General features: G+C 36.6%; 1 protein-coding gene across 3 annotated transcripts in view; it reads left to right on the forward strand.

Moving 5' to 3' along the window:
- LOC146466599 (olfactomedin-like protein 2B) overlaps positions 1 to 15,319 on the forward strand; it is a 126,600-nt gene that overhangs the window by 10,148 nt on the left and 101,133 nt on the right. The window lies entirely within an intron of this gene.

Here is a 15,319-nt window from a genome sequence, read left to right on the forward strand (position 1 = left end):
AAAAAAAACTGTCAGAGCGTTTTTCAATACAATAAAGAAACATCCCTTTATGGGCTGATTTTAGTTATTCTTGCATTTTTCGTTAAAAAGACATCGAAAGTTGTATATATCTCGAGATATTTCAAAAATTCCCGTACAATTTATCTTTTTTTATCGAAGCATGCCTTCTATGCGAAATTTTTAAATGAAATATCCACTCCAAGGCCAACAAAGTCGTCTCAATTCACACTGTTCGTTTCACTTCAAATTCAACTTACCATTGGAGCAACCTTTTTTGTGCTCCCCGTTAGGAACAAAGACCTAAAACTGCACTGGGTACCAATTGTACTCTCAAGAGCCAATTTCTAGAATAACCACTGTTTTTCTACGATACGACAGTGAAAAAATAATGGGATCTTGTTTTCTTTACTCCATTCGGAGATTCTTCCTTCCTGACCTTACTGTGCTTCTCGTGTGTTGGGAAAAAATAGTCAAAATGTAACTGTCGACTGAGAAAGGTCACATATTTTGATTGATAGATATCCAAGAGATTGTTAAAAATGTATTTGATATATATTTGAAAATGGCCGAAAACATAACCGATTACTGAGATTTTGGGATCCCCGTCCGGCCGGCAAATTTAAGTTTTTCCTTACATCCGTTGAGTAACCAAAATTAATGCGAAAACATTCCTAACGCTTTGAAGTTTGAAGAAAATTCAAAATCTTTTGAGCACATTCCACAACAACAAATTTTATTTACCCCAGAGTCTACAAAAAGCATTTACAATATAACACACAAATAATAGGTGAACTAGCTACCTGCCAGGCAGTCAGTTAACAGAAAGATATTTTTTATGTTTAGGTCGGGCACACTGACAAAAATAGACGCACATGCAAAAATATGAAGAAACAGAGTTTAGATAACTACCAGTAGACTAATATTATCATTACTTTGTAAAAGTATATTATTATTGAATCGCAAAAAGCATTTTTATCCAAAAGGAACGGTGTACAGAAAACTTAACTAATTCTTGATAAAAAGGTGTTCATTTTCTTTTCAAGCAAAGACAATGAAGATTTTATATCGGAACCTGTGGAGGTCATTGACGTATAAAACCGTGGAAACTAAAACCTATGCGATACTCAAAACCAAGCAACCTGTGAGACCTGTAAAATTCAGAAACCTGTGAAACAAAGAGACTAATACGATATCTGTACATATGAAACCTAGAAACTAGTCAGACTTAGGACATTTAAATTCTGTGACCAAAGCTGTAGTACCAAACACTTGGGAAACCCACAAACTCAAGAAAACTTGTGAAATCCAGAAAGATAGAGAACCTGTAAAACCTGTGAAACTAAGGACATTTTAGGCCTAAGACTAAAGCTGCAATACCCAAAAACTCCAGCAAAACCCACAAACTCATGAAACTTATGACATTTGTACATGTGAAAGCTAGAAACCTGTCAGACTAGAAGTCTGTGACTAAAGCTGTAATCCCCAAACACTTGCGAAATCCACAAACTCATGAAAACTTAAAACTTATGACATCTTACATGTGAAAGCTAGAGACCTATGAAACTTGTGAATCTTAAAACATTTGAAGCCAGAGACTAAAGCTGTAACACCCAAACACTTGTGAAACCCACAACTTTATCATGAAACCTGCGAAATACAGAGAGCTATAAAACCTGTGAAACTATGGACATATGAAGCTTGTGACTTAAGATGCAATACCCCAAAAATATGTGAACCCCACAAACTCGTGAAACTTATGACATCTGTACAGGTAAAAGATGAAAACTTGTGAAATTTAGCACATTCGAAGCCTGTGGCTAAGGCTGTAATACCCCAAAAACCTATGAAACCCACAAACTTATGAAAACTTGTAAAATCCAGAAATATATAAAACCCGTAAAACCTTTGGGATATAGGGAACTATAAAACCTGTGCAACCCTGAAACCTATGAAACCTGTGAACTGGAGCGGATAAAAGACCCCTTAAACCCTGGGGTGGGACCCCACACACTTGAAGGCACATGCCCCAAGCAAGTAGTGTGAGGCTCATCCACCGCTACCTGTGGAATCAACTAAAGAAACCCAGACCTCTCGAGTCGATTTTGCCGTGACACTCTCGGTTTTCAGTTCAGTCTCACGGTCTCACGACGAGACACAAAAAATCTCGCGATAAACAGAGTCACAAGCTGAAAGGATACAATTTCCTCCTATTATTTCATTTTGAGCTTGCTTATAGGGCTAGGTAACTTTCTTGCGCCAATTCTGTGCAATTGAATCCATTAAAATTTCATCCATCTGTTTGCTGGGAACACAGTCCATGACCATGTATAGAAAACATGTGCCAAATTAGGTTTTCATTACCAGTCTCTCGCATTTTGGTCACTCACATTTTCAAAATGGCGGAAATTGCACTTTCTTTTGATTAGCAGCTATGTTTACTTGGTTTTGTCTGCTGGTCGATTAATCTTCAGATTTTAAAAGAAATCGCCAGATTTTTTTTCCTCAGTCTCCAGATTTTCGGTGTTTTGAGGTTGAGAGGTCTGGAAACCTATGAAATCTTAAAACATAACAAGCTAAGAAACCGGAGAAATCCACAAACTTATGTAACATAGACACCTTATGAAACATGTAAAAGCTGTAATTCCTAGAACTCTATGAAATCTATGAGAACTGTGAAACCTATGAGATGTAGGAAGTCTATGCATATGAAATATGTGAAGCCCAGAAACTTATAACCCTTAGAGAACTAAGGATACCCATTATACTACATTGGTGATGCTATTTGCAGGTACATTTTGTGTAGGCATACATGAGGAACCCAGCGCTGAGTAGTTGTGTAAGGTCAAACCACAATGTGACTGTTACACAACGTATCAACGTGCTAAGAAAATCAAACCGCTGATCAAGGAGCATGAGGACCCTGGCTCAAGATTGTACTCAGTTCTTCAGCGTTCAAACGAGTTATGTGCGTTCAGTTCCCGCCATAATTTTCCGTATATGGAATCTATAATTCTGGGAAAATTTTACAAACAATCGACAGTGTGACTGAACTGAAATGGAGCCTAATATTTTGGATCTATAAAAAAGAAGCCAAGCAATTTTCTGAAAAATATAACCATTAATTTCGTTAATTTAGGACAAAGAAAAGAAGAAGCGACAGAAGCGAGATTCGCTAAAAGAGGGAACTAAACAAATATTAGGGCTAAAGTTTGAGGCCTTGAGCGCTTGAGCTTACGTACTGCTAATTTTATATTCGCCGGCACGCTTATAAAATCGCGTCTGAATTGAAGAGCGTAAAACTTGTGGATAAGCTTCCCTGGTAATATTATTCTTGATTCAGTAAACTTCACGTGTAAAGCCACACAAAAACCCCGCCATGGCTCTGAAACTGCTAGCCGGGTTTTATTAGTCTGCTAGAACACTGAGCGAGATGCCATTCCACGCGCTCCCAAAAGTGTAAAATAACGATAACTTTGAGTATTCCCAATCGAAAGTCCTGTTTCGATTCTCGCACATACATTTATGAAAAGCCATAGAATTTGCCTAAAAAAACAAGGGCAGGGGAGAGATTGCTCGGTCAAGGAAGCCAGACAGTGAAGCCGACAGTGTTAAGCATGAAACCTCTCGCCATGTGAACTATCAAACAGTAATTTCAGTAACAATGTATGTTGTTAATAAACCTCTGCTTAGTTCACAGCGTATTTGAGTGATCTATTTTTCCTTAGAGGTACTAAATATAAATCGCGTAATGATTTAGGGGAACAAGCTTGAGAAGAAAACATCATGCGAGGAAATGCTTGATGAGTGTGTGCTGTGCTGTATGCCACGTGACTTATTTGTAGTGATGACGCGACTGATGGAACCTGTACTGTTTATCTTGTCGCGCGAAAAAAAGTGAATGAATGTTATGGAGTTTTAAGCGAATATTGCTCGCCTTTGATTTCCTATGTCCATCATTTGGTTTCTAGACATCGGATTTTTGTTCAATGGATCACGGACAAGGACGTGATGAAGGGTTTTCGGAGATTAACAGGGAGGTAAAGACGGAAGGTGTGTCAAAATTATTTTAATTGTATTCTTAAGTTAACTATTTTCAAAAGAACATTATTGCGTTTGAAATCCGGCTCTGGATTCCAGAAATCGGAAAATTACCCAGTTAATTTAAAAATCATTTTTTCTCTTTGGGAACATTGAGCGTAGCAATGTAATTTCAACTAAAAATAGAACGGCCAACATGTTTTTCCTAACATGTTTCCAAAACAATAAAACCGCCGAGGGTTCGCCTAAAATTTTATCAACAAAACTGTTTTTAACGCTTTTCTCTCGAATTCGGGAATTTTGTTCGCTGTTTTTAACCATTTTATCATTTCACTGGATTTAATGTTCAAACTTCAACTCTAGGAGGCCAAAACAAATAACCACAACATGTATATAACGCGTACGACGATTTCTGTACTACAACCTTTGAGCTAGACGATTGCTTTCGGAAAGAAATCAATATTCCATAACTTTGTGAAGTTTTACGTGTTGGCGAACGTTTTCACTGAAATAATAATTAAAAAAGAATGGGAAATTGTTTTACGCTAGCTATATTTGCCTGATTATTATTCAGATCAGTATAACTTGGAACTGAATAAGATATTAAAAGACAAAGGATTACCGCTGAAGGTTTTTCGCTCTAAGAACTAAGGTTAACAGAAATTAACGTTTTTTGTGTTCGTTAAGAAACGCTATTCTTCAATTTTCCTTCGTTATTCAAGGAAGATGGGAAGTTTACAGAGTAATAACAAAAAGAAATAAATCAAAGTGAAGATTGTTTATTCTAAATAGTTTTTGTTGATGTCTCGCTTTTGGAATATTAGATATAAACGAACAATGTTAAACGCATAACAAAAGATTGACAAAGAATCAAAGACGTCGCAAAAAATTAGTTTCTCTGTTCTTTTAGATGGTAAGAGATAAAAAAAATGCAGCTGTTTGGTAAAAGGAGGGGAAAAAAGTGCTATTAGTAATTGCGTCGAAATTAAAGTCAGTAAAGGACATTTTCAGTCATTACCGCGACAACAGTTATAGATGATCACAGTCATGAAATTTTCAAAATGTTTTGGAACTAGAAAGCGTATTCTTCGTTCGTTTGGTTCTTCATCCGTCGAGAAATTATGAGCGTAACCTGAATCAGTTTAACAGTATTAGTAGTTATATCCAGTAGCAGAAAAATTAAGCAATCAAAGAAACGCTTGCATGTTGCCTAGGGCTAATCCTTAAAAGATATTTGCGTGTGCATATTGAACTGTCTAGATACTGTAGCTGAAAAATTGAAGTGAAGGAAAATAAAAAAAAAAAAAACATTAATAATTAAGCCCTTCCCTAAATACTAGCTCGCCTCATGTAAAACTCCACATGATGTTTTTTGCTGACGTATTTAAACGTGTTTCAATATTCATCAATAAAAAATGACACTGTAATCATAAATTTCCCGCACCAATGGTCCATGATCAGCTGTGAGCGGTGCGGAATGACCTGAGAACAAAAGGTCCGCTGAGGCTTCGCTCATTTATTGACCACTGATACACTTGAAATCATACACAATTAAATTTCTAAAGCAAAAGAAAACAAATGGCTTACAACTAAGAACAACTTTAATTGTAAGAAAAGTTATATCTGCTTGAAATCAGATTTTTTCAATGAATCTTGTTTAAGTGTACTTCAAATGCGCATTCAACGCGTTGCTGGGTTTCGCTTAGTGAACCATTCCCTCGGAAAAGCGACTGAAATTCTTACTCAAGCGAGCAAATAAGGCAAGAGGAAATGGGACGAATAGTAATTTACGCTTTCTGAAGACAGTTAACTTAACAAATCTGATTGCCAATGAACGCGGCATTAATGCGACAAACTAGAGAGTGTTTGAGAATTCAGAACCTGTAATCTTTTTTTTTTTTTTTTATAACGGGCATTTGCTACATTCACCAGTGTTTCATGATAATTAATTAAAACTGTACAACCACGTCCGCCTAAATAATCCCTGAGAATAGCCATCTTGACTCGGTAAACGACTTGTGTTGAGATACACAAAAAGCATGCCTTTGGTCTGAGACTTGAAGCTAGAACGAATGAGCGAGACGCCATTCCACCCGTTTTCCAAAAGTGTAAAATGGCGGGACAAATTTGTGCATGCACGAGAGAAAGTCCTGCTTCGATTCTCACACATCTATTTATGGGAAATTGTTTCATAGTAGATATATTTACCTGATTATCATTCAGAAAAATATTATTTAGTCGGTATAACTTGAACTGGATAAAAGATGCAAAATGCAGATAATTACCGCTGAAGGGTTTTTCACTCTGAGAAAAGATCAGAAAAAGCTTTAACAGAACTTAACGGCTTTTGTGCGATAGTTAGGGGACGAAGTTCTTCAATTTTCCTTCGTTCAGATTCAAGGCAGATGGGAGTTTAGAGAGTAATAACGAAAAACAAATAATTAAAGTGAAGATTGTTTATACTTAATTATGTTTGTTGATGTCTCGCTATTATATTGCATATAAACGAACAATGTTAAACGCATGACAAAATATGGACAAAGAATCCAAAATGTGCGAGAAAATTAATTTCTCTGTTCGCATAAATGGCGAAAGATAAAAAGTCCAGCTGTTTGTGAAAAGGAGAAAAAAATAGCCAACAAGTTCTATCAGTAATTCCGTCTAAATTAAAGTGAGTAAAGGACATTTTCAGTCGTTGGAGCGACGATTTATAGATGATCAAAGTCATAAAATTTTCAAAATGTTTTGGAACTAGAAAGTATATATTCTTCGTTCGTTTGGTTCTTCATGATCAACCGTCAAGAAATTTTGAGCGCAACCTGAATCAGTTTATTAGTATTAGTAGTTATATCCAGTGGTAGAAAAATTAAGCAATCAAAGAAACGCTTGCCATGTTGCTAGGGCTGATCCTTAGAATATATTTCTGTGTGTATATTGAAATGTTTGGATACTGTAGCTAAAAAATTTAAGTGGGGGAAACAAAAAACATTAATGATTGCGCCCTTCCCCAAATACTAGCTTGCCTCATGTAAAACTGAAAAGAAGTTTTTCCTGATATGTTTAAATGTGTGCCAATATTTCACCAATAAAAAATGACACTGTAATCATCAATGAATTTGGTCCATGATCAGCTGTGTGCGGTGCGAAATGACCTGAGAACAAAAGGTCCACTGAGGCTTAGCTCATTTATTGACCATACACTTGAAATCATATACAATTAAATTTCTCAAGCAAATGAAAACAAATGGCTCAAAAGAACAACTTTAATTATAAGAAAAGTTATCTCTTTGCTTGAAATCCGATTTCTATAATGAATCTCAAACGCGCATTCAACGCGTTGCCGGGTTTCGCTTAGTAAACCATTCCCTCGGAAAAGCGACTGAAATTCTTACTCAAGCGAGCAAATAAGGCAAGAAGAAATGGGACGACTAGAAATTTACGCTTTCTGAAGACAGTTAACTTAACAAATCGGATTGCCAATGAACGCGGCATTAATGCAACAAACTAGAGCGTGTTTGAGAATTCAGAACCTGTAATCTTTTTTTTTTTTTTTATAACGGGCATTTGCTACATTCACCAGTGTTTCATGATAATTAATTAAGACTGTACACCCACGTCCGCCTAAATAATCCCTGAGAATGGCCATCTTGACTCGGTAAACGACTTGTGTTGAGATACACAAAAAGCATGCCTTTGGTCTGAGACTTGAAGCTAGAACGAATGAGCGAGACGCCATCATGATTCCACCCGTTTTCCAAAAGTGTAAAATGACGACAAATTTGTGTATGCACAAGAGAAAGTCCTGCTCCGATTCTGACACATCTATTTATGGGAAATTTGTTCATAGTAGATATATTTACCTGATGATTATTCAGAAAAATATTGTTTAGTCGGTATAACTTGAACTGGATAAAAGATGCAAAACGGCAGAGGATTACCGCTAAAGGGTTTTTCGCTCTGAGAAATAAGCTTAACAGAATCGAAATTAACGGCTTTTGTGCAAGTAAAGGGACGAAATTCTTCAATTTTCCTTCGTTATTCAAGGAAGATGGGAGTTTAGAGAGTAATAACGAAAAAAGACTAAATTAAAGTGAAGATTGTTTATACTTAATTATGTTTGTTGATGTCTCGCCTTTGGCGGGGAATATTAGATGTAAACGAACAATGTTAAACGCATGACAAAAGATGGACAAAGAATCAAAAGATGTCTGAGAAAATTAGTTGTCTGTTCTCATAAAAGGAAAGAGATTAAAAGTGCAGCTGTTTGTGCAAAAGAGGAAACATGACTGACAAGTTCTATCAGTAATTCCGACGAATTTAAAGTCGGAAAAAAACAGTTTTAGTCATCGGAACTACGATTTATAACTCATCGCAGTCACAGAATTTCGAAAACTGATGTTTCGAAGGTAGAAAGTCGAGGCATGGAACTTATCTTAACATTCTTAATTCGTCTTGTTCTTCGTCCGCCGAGACATTTTGAGCCTAACCCACTGAATCAGTTTAGCAGTGTTAGTAGTTTCACCCGCTCAGAGGAAAATTAAGCAATTAAAAAACGCTTCCAGTGTTGCCTGGGGCTAATCCTAAAGAGATCATTTGTACGCGCAGATCGATCTGTTTGGTTTCTGTAGCTGAAAAATTAAAGTTGGGAAAATTACTAAATTTATGTCATTAATTGCCTTGCCCTTCACAAAATCCTAGCTCGCCTTGTGTTGAACTTAAGAAGACGTTTTCATCAATGAGAACGTGACAGAAGGCTTAAAGTTCCCATATACAGAATATTTTGGGCCAATATTTCAGTGCCACAGTAAAACTCTAATCGGCTTGAATTTCGCAACCCGAAAAATTGTCAGCAAGTGTGCGGTACAGTACTAGTGACGTGACAAAAAAAGATCCTTAGCTCATTTATTGACCATGCACGTGCACATACAGTCGACTCCCGATAACTCAAACCTTTTAAGGAAATTGAAAAAGGTTCGAGTTATCGAGGGTAAAGTTATATAGAAAATGACCTGAAAGGAAAGGAAAATTGGTTCGAGTTAGCGGGAGTCGACTGTACTTGAAAACATATAAAATTACATCACTAAAGCAAAAGAAAACAAACGGCTCACAAGAACAACTTAATTACAAGAAAACTCAAACTCTCCGCTTGAAAGCAGATTTCAACAATCATTTTTGTTTTAGTATCCGTGAAGGGCGCATTCCGCGCGTTGCGTTTCGCTTCGTAAACCAAACTCACCGGGAAAAATAAGGAATGGGACCCCCCAACTGATCGAAAAATTTGCACTTTCTGAATCTGACATTAACAAATCTGATTACTACTGAAGGCCGCATTTGCAAAAAGCGAGGGCGTTTTTAACTATTCAAGAAACCTGAAAACCTTTTTTCTTCATAGCGTATTCCTTCATACAAAGATCCTTCATACAAGTCTTCCACGATAATTAAATTAGATTAGACCAGATACGAAATCAAGCGTTGGGTTTCCTTAAAAAAGGAGAACAAAATCGTTTATTCAATCAACTGCAGCTGTAATCGGGTGGAACATGCGTTCCGAGAAAGACAACCAAACTCAGGATGATTTTATAACACGTTTCCTCGAACTTTCGCAACACGGGATGGTGGACGGTATGCCTTTCTGCCTTTAAAGATGGATTTTCACTGTCGCGTAAATTTTACGTGGGTACATACGTAGATTTTTTTTTGGATTAGAACTTGTCTTTACTTAGTTTTGTCTGCTGGTCGATTAATCTTCAGATTTTTAAAAAACTCTCCATATTTTTTTTACCTCAGTCTCCAGACTTTCGGTGTTTTAAAGTTGAGAAAACTGGAAACCTATGAAATCTTTAAAACATAAAATGCTAAGAAACCGGAGATATCCACAAACTTATGAATCATAGAAATATTATGAAACCTGTGAAAGCTGTAATTTCCAGAACTCTATGAAACCTATGAGAACTGTAAAACCTATGAGATCAAGAAAGTCTATGCATATGAAATATGTGAAGCTCAGAAACTTATAACCCTTAGAAAACTAAGGATACCCATTATACTACATTGGTGATGCTATTTACAGGTACATTTTGTGTACGCATACATGAAGACCCACCGCGTACGCGCTTAGTACCGCTGAGTATCTGTGTAAACTACAATATGACTCTTACACAACGTATCTGCGTCCTAAGAAAATCAAACCGCTGATCAAGGAACATGAGGACTCTGGCTCAAGATTGTACTCAGTTCTCCAGCGGTCAAAGGAGAACAAACAACCGACAGTGTGACTGAACTGAAATGGAGCCAAATATTTTGGATCTATAAAAAAGAAGCGAAGCAAATTTTCTGAAGAATATATCCAATAATTTCGTTAATTTATGACAAAGAAAAGAAGAAGCGACAGCCAATGAGCGAGAAACGCGAAACGAGAGAACTAAACAAATATTAGGGCAAAAGTTTAAGGCCTTGAGCGCTTCAGCTTACGTACCGCTAATTTTACATTCGCCGGCACGCTTATAAAATCGCGTCTGAATTGAAGAGCGTAAAACTTGTGGATAAGTTTCCCTCAAATATTATTCTTGATTCACTAAACTTCACGTGTAATGCCAGACAAAAACCCCGCCATAGCTGGGTTTTATTAGTCAGCTAGAAAACTGAGCAAGATGCATTATTCCACGCGCTCCCAAAAGTGTAAAACGAACGACAAGTTTGTGCATTCCCAATCGAGAGTCCTGTTTCGATTCTCGCACGTCCATTAATGAAAGTTATAGAATTTGCCTTAGCTTATAACCAAGGACAGGACAAAGATTGTTCAGTCAAGGAAGCCAGACAGTGAAGTCGACAGTGATAAGCATAAAACCTCTCGCCGTGTGAACTATCAAACAGTAAATTCAGTAACAATGTATGTTGTGAATAAAACTCTGCTTAGTTCGCAGCATATTTGAGTGATCAATTTTCCCTTCGAGGTACTAAATGATCGCGTAATGATTTAGGGGAACAAGCCTGAGAACAAAACATCATGCGAGGAAATGTTTGATGAGTGTGTGCTGTGCTGTATACCACGTGACTTATTTGTAGTGATGACGCAACTGATGGAACCTGTGCTGTTTATCTTCTCGCGCGAAAAAAAGTGAATGAATGTTATGGAGTTTTTTAAGGGCGCAGTCTTGAACATTTCTTGCCTTTGATTTCGTGATTTTGTGATTTCGTCCATCATTTGGTTTCTAGGCATCGGACTTTTATTCAATGGATCACGGACAAGGACGTGATGAAGGGTTTTCGGAGATTAACAGGGAGGTAAAGACGGAAGGTGTGTCGAAATTATTTTAATTGTATTCTTAAGTTAACTATTTTCAAAAGAACAGTCTTGCGTTTGAAATCCGGCTTTGGATTCCAGAAATCGGAAAATTACCCAGTTAATTTAAAAATTATTTTTTCTCTTTGGGAACATTGAGCGTAGCAATGTAATTTCAACTAAAAATAGACCGGCCAACGTGTTTTTCCCAACGTGTTTCCTAAACAATAAAACCGCTGAGGGTTCGCCTAAAATTTTATCAACAAAACTAGTACTGTCTCTTAGCGTTTTTCTTTCGGGTTCGGGAATTTTCTTCGCTGTTTTTATCCATTTTATCATTTCACTGGAGTTAATGCTCAAACTTCAACTCTAGCGAGCCAAAACAAATAACCACAACAAGTATATAACGCGTACAACGGGTTCTGTACTACAACCTTTGAGTTAGACGATTGCTTTGGAAATGAAATCAATATTCCATAACTTTGTGAAGTTGTACGTGTTAGCAAACGTTTCATCTGAAATAATAATTGAAAAAGAATGGGAAATTGTTTTACGCTTTATATTTGCCTGATTATTATTCAGATCAGTATAAATTGAAACTGAATAAGATATAAAAAGACAAAGGAGTACCGCTGAAGGTTTTTCGCTCTAAGAACAAAGGTTAACAGAAATTAACGATTTTTGTGTTCATTAAGGAACGCTATTCTTTAATTTTCCTTGTTTATTTAAGGAAGATGGGAAGTTTAGAGAGTAATAACAAAAAGAAAGAAATCAAAATGAAGATTGTTTATACTAAATAATTTTTGTTGATGTCTCGCTTTTGGAATATTAGATATAAAAAAAAATGTTAAACGCATGACAAAAGATGGACAAAGAATCAAAGACGTCGAAAAATTAGTTTCTCTGTTCTTATAAATGACAAGAGATAAAAAAGTGCAGCTGTTTGGGAAAAGGAGAAAAAAAAGCTAACAAGTTCTATCAGTAATTCCGTCGAAATTAAAGTGAGTAAAGGACATTTTCGGTCATTAGAGCGACGATTTATAGATGATCACAGTCATAAAATTTTCAAAATGTTTTGGAACTAGAAAGTATTCTTCGTTCGTTTGGTTCTTCATGATCATCCGTCGAGAAATTTTGAGCGTAACCTGAATCAGTGTAGCAGTCTTAGTAGTTATATCCAATGGTAGAAAAATTAAGCAATCAAAGAAACGCTTGCCATGTTGCCTGGGGCTAATCCTCAAAAGATATTTGTGTGTGTATATTGAAATATACTGTAGCTGTACTGATACTGTAGCTGAAAAATTTAAGTGGGGGAAACTAAAAAACATTAATGATTGCGCCCTTCCGCAAATACTAGCTTGCCTTATTTAAAACTCAAAATGATGTTTTTTCTGATATATTTAAATGTGTGCCAATATTTCACCAGTAAAATATGATACTGTAATCATAAATTTTCCGCACCAATGGTCCATGATCAGCTGTGTGCGGTGCGGAATGACCTGAGAAAAAAAAATCCGCTGAGGCTTAGCTCATTTATTGACCATACACTTGAAATCATATACAATTAAATTTCTCAAGCAAAAGAAAACAAATAGCTCACAAGAACAAATTTAATTGTAAGAAAAGTTATCTCTTTGCTTGAAATCAGATTGCTACAATAAATCTTGTTTAACTATACTTCAAATGCGCATTCAACGCGTTGCCGGGTTTTGCTTAGTAAACCATTCCCTCGGAAAACGACTGAAATTGATATTCTTACTCAAGCGAGCAAATAAGGCAAGAGGAAATGATACGACTAGAAATTTACGCTTTCTGAAGACAGTTAACTTAACAAATCGGATTGCCAATGAACGCGGCATTAATGCGACAAACTAGAACGTGTTTGAGAATTCAGAAAAACCTGTAATCTTTTTTTTTTATAACGCATTTGCTACATTCACCAGTGTTTCATGATAATTAATTAAGACTGTACACCCACGTCCGCCTAAATAATCCCTGAAAATAGTCATCTTGACTCGGTAAACGACTTGTGTTGAGATACACAAAAAGCCTGCCTTTGGTCTGAGACTTGAAGCTAGAACGAATGAGCGAGACGCCATCATGATTCCACCCGTTTTCCAAAAGTGTAAAATGACGACAAATTTGTGTATGCACAAGAGAAAGTCCTGCTCCGATTCTTACACATCTATTTATGGGAAATTTGTTCATAGTAGATATATTTACCTGATGATTATTCAGAAAAATATTGTTTAACTTTAACTGGATAAAAGATGCAAAACGGCAGAGGATTACCGCTAAAGGGTTTTTCGCTCTGAGAAATAAGCTTAACAGAATCGAAATTAACGGCTTTTGTGCAAGTAAAGGGACGAAATTCTTTAATTTTCCTTCGTTATTCAAGGAAGATGGGAGTTTAGAGAGTAATAACGAAAAAGGACTAAATTAAAGTGAAGATTGTTTATACTTAATTATGTTTGTTGATGTCTCGCCTTTGGCGGGGAATATTAGATGTAAACGAACAATGTTAAACGCATGACAAAAGATGGACAAAGAATCAAAAGATGTCTGAGAAAATTAGTTGTCTGTTCTCATAAAAGGAAAGAGATTAAAAGTGCAGCTGTTTGTGCAAAAGAGGAAACATGACTGACAAGTTCTATCAGTAATTCCGACGAATTTAAAGTCGGAAAAAAACATTTTTAGTCATCGGAACTACGATTTATAACTCATCGCAGTCACAGAATTTCGAAAACTGATGTTTCGAAGGTAGAAAGTCGAGGCATGGAACTTATCTTAACATTCTTAATTTGTCTCGTTCTTCGTCCGCCGAGACATTTTGAGCCTAACCCGCTGAATCAGTTTAGCAGTGTTAGTAGTTTCACCCACTTAGAGGAAAATTAAGCAATTAAAAAACGCTTCCAGTGTTGCCTGGGGCTAATCCTAAAGAGATCATTTGTATGTGCAGATCGATCTGTTTGGTTTCTGTAGCTGAAAAATTATAGTTGGGAAAATTACTAAATTTATGTCATTAATTGCCTTGCCCTTCACAAAATCCTAGCTCGCCTTGTGTCGAACTTAAGAAGACGTTTTCATCAACGAGAACGTGACAGAAGGCTTAAAGTTCCCATATACAGAATATTTTGGGCCAATATTTCACTGATAACAGTAAAACTCTAATCGGCTTGAATTTCGCAACCGGAAAAATTTTCAGCAAGTGTGCGGTACAGTACTAGTGACGTGACAAAAAAAGATCCTTAGCTCATTTATTGACCATGCACGTGCACATACAGTCGACTCCCGATAACTCGAACCTTCAAAGGAAATTGAAAAAGGTTCGAGTTATCGAGGGTAAAATTATATAGAAAATGACCTGAAAGGAAAGGAAAATTGGTTCGAGTTAGCGAGGGTTCGAGTTATCGGGAGTCGACTGTACTTGAAAACATATAAAATTACATCACTAAAGCAAAAGAAAACAAGCGGCTCACAAGAACAACTTAATTATAGGAAAACTTAAACTCTCCGCTTGAAAGCAGATTTCAAAAATCATTTTTGTTTCAGTATTCGTCAAGGGCGCATTCCGCGCGTTTCGTTTCGCTTCGTAAACCAAACCCACCGGGAAAAATAAGGAATAGGACCAACTGATCGAAAAATTTGCACTTTCTGAAGCTGACATTAACAAATCTGATTACTACTGAAGGCCGCATTTGCAAAAAGCGAGAGCGTTTTTAACTTCTCAAGAAACCTGAAAACCTTTTTTCTTCATAGCGTATTCCTTCGTACAAAGATTGTAAACAAGTCTCACGATAATTAAATTAGATTAGACCAGATTCGAAATCAAGCGTTGGGTTTCCGTGAAAAAGGAGAACAAAATCGTTTATTCAATCAGCTGCAGCTGTAATCGGGTGGAACATGCGTTCCGAGAAAGACAACCAAACTCAGGATGAATTTATAACATGTTTCCTCGAACTTTCGCAACACGGGATGGTGGACGGTATGCCTTTCTGC

The sequence above is a fragment of the Pavona decussata genome, unplaced genomic scaffold (genome assembly GCF_977016875.1).
Source record: "Pavona decussata unplaced genomic scaffold, jaPavDecu1.1 SCAFFOLD_143, whole genome shotgun sequence".
Classification (NCBI taxonomy): domain Eukaryota; kingdom Metazoa; phylum Cnidaria; class Anthozoa; order Scleractinia; family Agariciidae; genus Pavona; species Pavona decussata.